The sequence below is a fragment of the Zalophus californianus genome, chromosome 14 (assembly GCF_009762305.2).
Source record: "Zalophus californianus isolate mZalCal1 chromosome 14, mZalCal1.pri.v2, whole genome shotgun sequence".
NCBI classification, from domain to species: domain Eukaryota; kingdom Metazoa; phylum Chordata; class Mammalia; order Carnivora; family Otariidae; genus Zalophus; species Zalophus californianus.
Genome location: NC_045608.1, coordinates 73,832,663 through 73,844,554, shown reverse-complemented (window position 1 = coordinate 73,844,554; position 11,892 = coordinate 73,832,663). Strand labels below are relative to the sequence as shown.

Below are 11,892 nucleotides of genomic sequence, written 5' to 3'. Positions count from 1 at the left end.
AATGACGTGGTAGGATTTGCATTTGAAAATACATATTACATACAATTTCCTTTTAGCAAATAACCCCCAAACAGAAATAAACAACAGTGATTTCAAATATGAGCCCCAGTCTGAATGCCACAAGGCAGAGGTTCTGAATGTGGGCACTTGATTTACAGTCCGAGCCACTTTTAACCCAGACAATAATGTGTAGTGTGCTCCAAGAGGCAAGACTGCATCTGCTACTTTGTTCTCCATCCCCCAAATCCTCCCTTTTTAGTGAACCCCGACACAGGGTCAGAGTATTTATTCAGTGAGGGTGCTGAGGGTGGTTTGAGGTGCTCTAATCCCTACAATCCAAGCCATTCCCCAACATACATAATACTTTTTAAAAAATGTGGATAACCGTAGGTAAAATGTGAAGAAAAGCAGCTTTACAAAATATGGCTATTTAAAGTGATTTATGTATATTCTGACATAAAAATAGCAATCAAATGCTACAGCTATAAGAGAAATCCATAAACATTGATCCTCCTTTCCTCAATTTCCACCCTCTGAGACATACCACTGGAGTTTTAAATTTAAGGATGGTTTATGGATTTTCCTGGGCAGCACTATTATAAGTTGCTAATATTTTATAGTTCCATATTCTCCTTAATCCTGAGTGGTTCTCTGCTCTCCTCCCCAGAAAGTTATTAAAATTACTTAGGTAATAGTCATTTAGAGAACTATGAAATACAGTCAGTACTTGATACTGATTAGAATGATTAGTTTCAGTTAGAGTCCTCTCTCTCCCTCCAGGAAAATGCACAGAAGTCTCACCTTTACCTCTGACCTAGTCCATTTCTCTGGGATATGGTAGGACTTAAATACAAAATGGAAAACATTTAGTTTTCCAAAATGGAAAAACACTTAAGTATTATTATTTTTAGTAACTTTGTCAAAAATGCTTAAAAAGTAGAAAACCTCTTCATTCCATGGTGCTGGATTACTCACTGGGCTACCCATCCTGTGTTTACCTGGCAAAACTCGGACTAATGGAGTAGATTTCCTCTCTGAGAAAGGTTAAGGCCAGAAAGAGAGATGAGGGTCACAGAACGCAAGGCAGCATCCCAGATTCCAGCTTTGAAGGAGGAAACGTCGTGTTTACAGGACCAGCTTGCAAATGCGAACTGGAGCAATCCAAAGCAACATAACAAAGGATCCTCAACAGCAGGGTTTCTTCAATGTTTAATGCAATTATAAACACCCGTGGCTAACTTTGGAACATGATTTGTCTATAAATATCCATATATCTATTAATAGAACCACAAGGATTAGTTGACCAAAACTTACCTAAGGAAACCTCAACTTTCACTTCTCCAGTTGGGTCCCAAACTACAAGTTCATCTGTTAGGAAAACAAACAAATAGACAAAACAACAATTTTTTTGCCCCCCCCCTTTTTTTTTACCAGGCTGTAAACCAGTAATCATGGGATTCCCAGGCAGATTCAGAATAGCCCTCAGATATTACGGGGCTGGGGTTTCAGTTTTCTGTATCTGTTAAATGTGAGAGGAGTGGAGCCAATAATTAGTGAGCTTTTTATCCCCAGTCCCTAAATGTTTATGAACTTCCAAAAGGACACAGGAACCAACCTGAAAGAGCTCCCAAGAGTCAAAGCTGGAACAATTTGAACAACATCATACATACTGTGGTATTGAATTATAGCTCCAAGTATAAAATGAATATATATGAGTCCATGCGGGGTATATTTATTTAGGTGACATAATAAACGATCGAATAGGTCAATAAATGGGAGAGGAGGAATAAATCCTCCTTATAGAAATATTCCAATAATATATGTAGATAGCCCCTCCCGCTCCCAGATGGAGTTTCATTCCCCGACTCTCCTCTCCTGATATAGGTTGAACTTAGTGACTCCCACCCAAAGAAAAGAGTATGGAAAAAGAAAAATAGTAACTGTGCAGTAGAGAAAGAAGGCAGATAACTACTTCAACCAAGTGATAAAAATTAATATCACCAGCAGTTAAGTCATGTTTCTATCATGTACCCTGGTAGGAGGCTGTGATGAGAAAGGCACTTTCCCATTGTGGTCTTTCTCCACCAAACCCATAACCACGGTCTCATCATGAGGAAAGCAAAAGACAAAACCAAATGAGAGATACCCACAAGACAGCTTAGCAGAATTCTAGAAAATGATCAAGAAAAACAAGACTTAAACTGTTACAGACCAGAAGAGATTAAAGAGACATGACACTAAATGCACTGTGGAACCCTGGACGGGATCCTGGTACAGAAAGATACTAGCAGAAAACTAGTGAAATCTGTAAAAGGTTGAGTTTAGTTGATAGTAAGGGACCAGTGTTAATTTCTTAGCTTTGACAAGTGTACTATGTACTATACGTACGTGCACACGTACAGACGTAGGATGTGAATATTAGGGGGCACCGGCTGAAGGGTTTAGGGAACTCTGTACTCTCTTCTGCAACTTTTTGCTAAATCTAAAATTACTCCAAAATAAAAAGTTTTATATCATCAACAAAGACAAAAGCTCATGAACTGAGAGTGCAACCAGAACTTTCTTCAAAAACAGCCCCTTTTATATCTCTCCACCGACAGGAGTGCAGTGTTGGGGACCGGGGCGGGGGGTGCAGGGAGTGCACACCCGGGTGCGTGCAGCTGGGCGTGTGCGTCCTGGCGCGGCGGGAGCGCGGGCTCCTCCCCGGAGTCTCCCAGGCGCCAGACTCTGCCCGGGGCGCCCCCGACGGGGCGGAGCCCAATCTGACGGCGGCGGAGCCACCAACGCCCCGCGGAGCCGACCGTGGCGGCTGGCGGGAGAGCAAGGTCGGGATCCCCGCGCGCTCCAAGGTAGGCGAGCCCCCGGCGACCCGCGAGCTCAGCCCCTGCGGCGCGCGCCGGGTCACCTCCCCTCCCTGCCCCGCCCCGGGTGAGTGGATGTCCGGGGCCCTTAGAGCCGGTTCCCCCAGCGCCGCTCAGCGCACCGACGGCAAAAACAGGTTCTTGGGGGGCGCCTGGGTGGCTCAGATGGTTAAGCATCTGCCTTCGGCTCAGGTCATGATCCCAGGGTCCTGGGATCGAGTCCCGCATCGGGCCTCCTGCTCCTTGGGAGCCTGCTTCTCTCTCTCTCTCTCTCCCTCTCTCTCTCATGAATAAATAAAGAAAATCTTAAAAAAAAAAAAAAAAAAAAAAAAAAAAAAAAAAAAAAAAACAGGTTCTTGGGGAGGAGGATATTCCTCCCTGTATACCTGTCTCTCTGTTCTGGGCGAGAAGTTCCCGATTCCCCGGGCGAGAAGTTTGTGCTCCTCTCGGAAGAGAATGAGTTGCCTTTCCCCGGGAAAGGATAACCCTCCTTTAGCCCGCTGCACATCTGGTTATTTATTTAGGGGACTGTTTTGCAATCCCTTTGCCAGGGGTCTCCGAGATTGAGAGAACCGGAAGACTTGCTGTCCCCTTGTGGCAGCTTCGACAGGTCCCTGGGCCCGCAATTTTTTAAGAGCACAAACGAATGAATAAAGGTGGTTGTCTTAACCCTTCCTCCCTTCCGGCATGCTTCTGTAGCTGCAGGTGCGTATTCCGAAAGGAGAACAGCCCATTGGCTGACAGTTTTCCACTGCCCTGGGATTTTAGAGCTGGAAGTTACAGAGCTCTTGGCAGGTGTGCAAAGGGGCATTATTATCTTACTGAAGAATATAGTACAGGACAGTGTAAGGATAGTTGTTAGATTAAGTGAAGACCTGGCTGTAAATTTTTCACCCTTCTTCAAAAGAGGGGAGAATATATATATATATGTTATGTAATATATATAAAATAAATATATAAGAATACATCGTGTATATGAAATATATAATATATAGATATATAAATATAAATATATAAATGTATAAAATAAGGATTAGAAGCAATTAGCCCCAAACATAACAGAGCTGTGTCTGTTTACCATTATACTACAGTTGTTTTATTTTAGGAATCAAAACTTTCTTTACTATCTTGGTATATATAGACTAGATGAAGCATCAAAGGGAATTATTCTGCATTTGCAATAAGGAAAAGATAATCTGCCCTTTTGACTTTACCTAATGCTATTAAATATTCAGTTGTGCAGAAGTCTGGTTTTTCAGAAATATGATCTGAGCCAGAGTCTCAGGGACCATGGCAGACACAATTGGTGCTTTGTTTCCTGTTACTGGCCTGTCCCCCACCCTCTCCCCCCTACACTGAGAGTTTTAGAGTGAAGGTCCCTGACACAGAGGAATTTGTGCCTAAGGCAGGGTGTACCCTTGTGGTTCCTCAGCTACTTACAGAAAGAATGAAAAACGTCTTATACTTCCTGCAAATTTCTTAAGGTTCCTGTCTTTGTGATTTGCTAAATAAATTTTGTAACTAAACCTGCACTAATGAAAAAGAGACTTTTGAAATAAATACACTATTTCAGTTATATCATTCCCCTTCATAGTTTTGTGAATTAATAACAAGCATGTTATTTGTTAGCTGATTGATTTACAATGTGCTGGACAGTGGGCTTAGTTGTAGTCCAAATTCTGGCTGAAGCTGAAAAATTAGGCATACTTTTATTTGTTTGGATCATGACTGAAAAAGGAAGGAACTGAAGGTTTTGAAAGGAATCTAAAAGTCTTTCAAAGTCTTGGTTTCGAATCTTTTGAACTGAGATATTTATATCAAAATTATAGGCCATTTATCAATAGAAAATAAATTCATAATGGCAAAATGTTACTATCAACTTAATAACATGTTTAAGTGAATTTGCATTTTACTAAGGTAGAAAACAGCCAGCTACATGGGTTTGTAAAACAAAAGCATGAGTGTGTGCACATTCAGTTTTAGAAAATATTTGGTGCATGTGTGGATTTGTGGGCCCATTCATGCATTTGTTGAGCACCTGTTGGGCAGAGCACTTTGTTTTGAGTTCAGATTGGGAGGGAGGGGTGGATACAGCGTTGTGTAAATAAGTCACATTCCTGTCCTCATGGAATTTACACAATGCTGGAGTCCTCCAGGACACCTTGAGATCATAGATAAGAACCATATCAGTGATCATCTACCAGTTTTGACAGTGACTGAAACTAGATTATCTTCAAATCACATACTCTCTTTCACCAATTTAGTCAACTCTAAAATTATAAAGGAACTTATATATTATTCACGTCAGTGTTTTTCTCTCTTGCTTAGATTGGGGAAAAATTTAGGAATCACCTGTTCTGGGTTAAATATTAAGAAAAATTGAGATGTTAAGTCTGAAATAGCTAAATATCAATTTCGTGCAAATTAAATAAAAACTAAACTTGTAGTGGGTGCCAGTAATTTAGCATATAAATCAATGAATGAAAAACTTCAAATTGAGAAAATTCTATCCATCACATTGTTTTTTCCTGTAAATTAGAAAAATATGACTATAATTATATTTTGCCCCAGAGGAAAAGACTTACTTTGTCCAAGGCATTCTTGCTTCTTTTTTTGTTGTCATTGTTGCTGTTTTTAAAAAAACAGCTTTATTGGAAGTATAATTTACATACCATAAAATATATCCAAGGGTATGATTCAGTGATTTTTAGTAAATTTATGGAATTGTGCAACCATCACCACAACCCAGTTTTAAAGCATTCTCAGCATCCCAAAAAGACCCCACCTTCCTATTTGTTACCCCCAGACAACCACTAATCCGCTTTCTCTCTCTTTAGATTTGACTTTCTGGACATTTCACACAAATGGGATCATACAATAGATGGTCTTTCGTATCTGGCTTCCTTCACCTAGAACCAGTGGTTTTGAGGTTCATTCAGGGTGTAGCGTGTATCAGTAGCTTGTTCCTTTTTATTGCTAATTACTATTCATTCCATTCTATGGCTGGTCCACACTTTGTTCACCAGTTGGTGGATAGTTCTACATTTACATTTTAAGTGGTAAGACAGATACTTTGGTCTACCTTCCCTGGTAGCATAATTAGAAAATAATTGATAGGAGCCAACCTCTTATTTATATTTATGAAAAATATAATCCTGGTATGGATTACTGCTATTTTCTGTGATCTTTCTGTGATACTCCCATGAAAATAGTAAATAGTAAACCCTGTGCAAGTAGCAGAAAACATCAATCATTTGGTATTCTAGGTGGGACTTGGAAGATGTTTTGCTCTTGGCATTCATATTTGCAAAGAGAATTCATATCTCCTTTGCTACATTTTCTTCACAAATGATGCATTTAGAGTGGGTGAATTTTGATGATTGTTTGACCTAACAGTGATGACTGAAGTACCCTCAAAAATCTTGAGTGTTTCCTAATAACATATTTTAATGGCCCACTTAACATAAAGCATGAGTCATCTATAGCCTTAAGCCTTAAAAAGTTGAAGGGAGTGAATGTGAATTTATATGCTTTTTGTTTTATTATTCTATGGTTTCTATGACTGTGCTAAAGAATAAAACATACAGCTGTTTATTTACAAAATCAGGCACTAGTTTGAGCTTTTAGATCAGTGAAAATCTAAAACAGAAAAAAAATTCCACTTCTTTTTTCTCTGGGACCTTTTTAAGGAGCTAGAGCAAAATTACAAATTACTCCAAGTTCCTACTAAGTGGTGGTGTTTTTCTATGTGTCGTCCAGAGAACAAGCCAAATCAGAACTTTCTAACACTGCAAAAGCATTCACCTTTGAATTACCTTTCTTAGGAATCAGGAACCTTGAACAGCAGTTCGGTTAGAGCTGTTCCCTTGCACACCCCCATTCATCCTACTTTATGCCAACTACTACAGCAAATACATTCTTAGGAGGTTGTGCTTGACAACTTATGCTTAAAGATCCTCTTAGAAGGATTTCTCTGGTTGAGTAGAAACCCTTCTAGAAAAAGTTGGCAAATTCTGTGAAACTAAAGAGAAGACAATATGTCCCTTCCTGCCTGAAGTTACTGCTGAAATTACACTTTCCTACTGGGGAAAAAAGAGCATTAATATAACTTGAAGGTCTATTTTATTGACAACTTAGAATGTGAAGGATTTTATTTTTAAAATTCTAAAATTTGAAAACAAGATAGTCTAGATTAAATAATGTAGTTTTCCAAAGCTGAATGTGCTCATTTGGAACTCAGTTTTTTCTGCTTGAAATACCAGAACAACTTGCTGAAATCCCTGGGTGGGAACACTGTGCTTTTGATGATCTGTGATGGGATGAATTAATCAGTCTCTACTGCTAATGTCTTTTTTTTTTTTTTTAACTTGGTAAGGATTTAAAAATCTCTTGAACAGGTGCATTTTTCTAGACTTCACTGACAATGTCATTCCAGATGTCTCCTAAGAGTCGTTATAGCCTTGACAGGAATCTGTCTCCATCCTTCCCACTTTCATATGCTCCGAAATTGGCGGGGATACGCTCCCCCCCACCCCCAGTTGTGTCTGCTCACCTGCGGGAGGAAGGCTTGATCAGCATTGAGCTGTGAGAGTCTATGAATTATTTTGCTGAGCTCACTCACTCATCACTCATGGTGATATGATCTCTTATAAGGAACTAGGTTTTACCCAGAGCCGGAAGCTGCCCTCACCGTGGTTGTCTTTCTGTGAGCTCCCGGTTTGGGGAGGATGCTGCCCTGAGCGTGCGCATCAGTCTGACATCTAACTGCCGCGGGAAGGTCCTCACTGCTGCCGGCGGTGGCCATCCTGGACAGACTTTGGAGTCCCTGACCCAGGAGTCTACGTGCAAATGGGCCGCAGTGAAGAGTGGAAACATGTTTTGCAGCTAGAAAATAATTAAGAAGGGGATGGGTAGATGAGATGAGGAATTCTAGGTTCATGAATTAGATTTAAATCTTGTCGTGGCAAATATTCTTATTTACTTCTTGTATACTCCTATAGATTTCCTCCTACTTTTCCACTTTAGTGAATAAGTATGGTTAGCTTTCTTTTTTTTTTTTAAAGATTTATTTATTTATTTATTTGAGAGAGAGAGAATGAGAGAGAGAGAGTACATGAGAGGGGGGAGGGTCAGAGGGAGAAGCAGGCTCCCTTACTGAGCAGGGAGCCCGATGTGAGACTCGATCCCGGGACTCTGGGATCATGACCTGAGCCGAAGGCAGTCGCTTAACCAACTGAGCCACCCAGGCGCCCAGTATGGTTAGCTTTCTTAAGATGTTTAGGATTTCCCTGGGGCTCCTCTGTCACCATATTGAATGTCAGGCTGCCCTGGCTATTCTTGTGGCAACAATGGTTCTACTTTACCTTTTAACAATCCTGATTCCATCACTGTTTTGTTTTGTTTTGTTTGCCATGTACATTGTTTGGGGGTCAATAATTTGAATAAAGGGAAACAAATCCAGCTAATTATGACTTCCAGTTAGTGCTGATAAAATCAGTGAAGGCCCTTGGCTTTTGAAATCTCAGTTGTACTTTGCTTTCTCTAGGCTGCTGTTGCATGATTATTATCTTTAAAATAGAAGTATATAAGTTCACCTTTTTTAGCGCAGAGTTCTGTTTTGATGAATGGTTGCAGTCATGGAACCACCATCACCATCAAGATGTAGAACAGTTGTGGGGCACCTGGGTGGCTGAGTCGGTTAAGCGTCTGCCTTCGGCTTGGGTCATGATCTCAGGGTCATGATCTCGGGGTCCTGGGATTGAGCCCCACGTCAGGCTCCCTGCTTAGTGGAGAGTCTGCTTCTCCCTCTCCCTCTGCCCCCCCATCCCACCCTCGCTCATGGGCTTGCTCTCTCTCTTTCTCAAATAAAATCTTTTAAAAAAGCTATAGAACAGTTATGTTTTCCCCCCTAAAACAATGGGTGTCCCCTTTGTAGTCAGTCCCTCCCCCACTCCCAGTTCCCAGGTAACCACTGATCTGTTTTCTGTGCCCATAATTTTGAATTTTCTAAATCTCATACAAATAGAACTACAGAACGTAGCTCTTTGGATTTGGCTATTTTCGGTCAGGAAAATGCTTTGGAGATTCATCTACATTGTGTGCCTCAGTACTTCATTCTTCTTATTGATGAGTAGGATTTACCTTTGGAGGAATATTTGAATTTTTTCCGGTGTTTGGCAATTAGAAACATTTGTGATTTATGGGACATAGACCTTCATTTCACTTAGGTAAATATCTAGAAGTGGGATGGCTGGGTTGTACAGTTGAGTGCTTAACTTTATAGGAAACTGCCTTAGGGTTGTCCAATGTGGCTGCCCACTTTGCATTCCCATCAGCATCAGACAGGAGTTCTAGCTACTCTGCATCCTCATTCACGCTTGCTGTTGTCTTTCACCTCCCTTACTGGATAATTTTTTTAAAGGAAGTAAATTATGTTGGAGCTAACATATTCCAGGATGAGTTTAGGAAGCTAAAGATATTTTGTGGATTCCTGAACCTTTCACTCTTAAAATGTTTTATAAAGTCACAAGAGAAATTTTCCAAAAGGGTACCTTCCTTTTAAATGTTACAAATGACTAAAATATATGTCATTGACATGTTTCTTTTCATGTTCTCGTCACAGACAAATCCTGGGTGGTTTTGAGTTGATTGAGTTTTGAGGTCAAAACAGGAGGAATAGTTGACTGATGGGGGCGATGGCGGGGGGGGGTGGATAGTGAGGACAGCTGGGCTTATGCTTTGACACTTCCAAACAATGTCCTATATGCAAATGTCCTTAATGGGCTGTGGATGTCAATATGATTATTTAATATTCTTTGTGCTTGATGGGTCAGACACTTCACGAAACATTTTTATGGACTGTCCCGTTTAATCCTCATATAACTTTGTGACAAATTCAACAGTTGCATCTGAAATTTTCAGTTGGGGAAGCTGAAGCCTGGGAAGTTTGAAACTGTTCCGAGGCCACCCAGCTAGTGAGAAGTAGAAGAGCCTCATGGACAGCACCGACCAAGTCCAAAGCCGCCATTTTTAAGCCATGAAGCCATACTGCCCCTGTCCGTGGACTAAATCTATTGGGACAAAAATATCTGCTCATGCTCCTGAAGGACACACTGCTCACAGCCGAAGTGACTTGACTGTTACTTAGTGACCTGAACTAAACTAGCTCGGGGCCAAGAAAGTGACCTGAACTAAACTAGCTCGGGGCCAAGAAAGTAGGCTTAGAAATCCACTCAGAACAGAAGGCAAGGTGGTAAGATGGAAAGAACCAGCAGACTCAGGCTTGAGATCCACGACCATCATTAACTAGCTGTTTTGCTTCATCTTGCTCAGCTACGTTTCCTCATCTATAAAATGGGAATAATAATACCGACCTCTCAGAGTGTATGTGAGGATTATTAAAGGAAGTAAACCCTAGCCTGCATGCAGTAGGCGCTCACCAGACTCTGGTCCCTTCTCCCCAGGGGTTCCCCCAGATGGGAAGAGATTCGTGTGATTTTTTTCCCTTTTCTGCACTTTAGTTGCTATACTGGGCACTGGGTGAAATCTTCAGCTGTTTTCAAAATTTCAGATTATGCCAATGAACAAGGAAGCATAGATTATTTCATTACAAAGACACCTCGACCTAAGGTCATTCTGTCTCGGTTCAGGTGGAGAGGTCAGTTGATGACCGTGAAAAACTTGAATCACTGTTCTGGGACTTGGTTGCATTACACATACATACATGGGTGGATTTAGTTACAGGTACAGATAGGTAATAGGTATAGTGGTACAGTATGTTGTAATGATTAATTTTGACAGTATATGGAAAACGATTTTTTAGTAAATGGCACAGTGTTTGTCAAGCCCATTTATTTGTATATTGTGTGTGTGCCAATATTTCAATCTTTTTTGCAAAATGAAATAACTTTTATTTCCTATCTAAGAGCTTTCTATAGTGTTGGCTATGATGTAAATATCTGTTTGTATATAAATGAGTATCACAAATGAGTGAAATTAATTATACTTAAAAAATCTTAGATTATTACTTGAAAACAACGTCATTATTACTGGAGCTGAGGGTTAACATGTGTGTCTTATAGACGCTTACCTCCAGCATTGCTTTCAGGTAGAATGCACAGTCACCTGAGATTTAGCCAGCTGACACTGGATGTCACCATTGTGCTGTGTAATGTAGCTGCAGAACAGGTGTGCTATTTAATATTCAAGACACAGTCAGTCTCTTCTAGGGTTTGGAGATCTGTTCGCGTTCTTTCCCTCATAGAACCTAATTGCCCCGGTTCACTTTTCTTGCAACTTACTTTTTCAGCTTCTCAAGAAGAGTGACCAAGAATGATGATGAAACAATATTCAATATTGTTAGCTCACAACTCAGAAACTGCTAAGACCAGTCAGGGCTCTTGGTTGCAAACCAGCCAATGAAGTCCATTGACTCTGGAGAACTTCAGCTGAAAAGGAATCTCCTGATTTGGAAATGGGAGAATCCAGTGTGCCGGTACCTCAGCCAAGATCAGGCTGTCACAAGAGTCGGACAGAGTCTTGGCATTGCCACTGGTCACTAGATGCCACCACTGGTGTTCCTGCCATCCAGACACAAGGCACCGCTCTGTGCCAGACTCCTTCCCTTCCCAGAATAACCACAGGGTTTCACTGCCTCCAGCTTCAACGAGCCCCAGGTCCAATCCCTTACTGGCATTTCCAGAGGGGAGCACCCAGTTGGTGGAGTCTAGGTGTTGGACCTGTGCTCCAGCCCCAGTGAGGGAGGAAGAGCGAGCAAGGGACCTTTCCTGCAAAGACTCATATAGGTGGCGATTCCGCATATCTGGGGAAGAGCCAAACATGCCATGCATCCACCATGGTGCTTTTCAGTTAGCACCCACGGAAGTGGGTTGAGAACACTGCTGTGCAGTGAACTGAACCCTTTCTTTTTTCAAATTAGCCACTGTCGTAAGCACTCTGTGATGGAGATGTTGGGCACTCATTTGTTTTTTGAGGGTACAGTATCCGGGATCCAGACCCCCATACGGGCCTG

At 41.3% G+C, this 11,892-nt stretch overlaps 1 protein-coding gene across 1 annotated transcript in view; it reads left to right on the top strand.

Annotated features, from left to right (window-relative positions):
- Window positions 1–2,733: 2,733 nt before the first annotated feature.
- The window catches only part of CCDC68 (coiled-coil domain containing 68), a 56,595-nt gene continuing 47,436 nt past the window's right edge, over window positions 2,734–11,892 (top strand). Inside the window, exon 1 of the mRNA XM_027576803.1 lies at window positions 2,734–2,849. The gene's annotated coding sequence lies outside the window, so the exon portion shown is untranslated. The remainder of the gene's footprint in view (window positions 2,850–11,892) is intronic.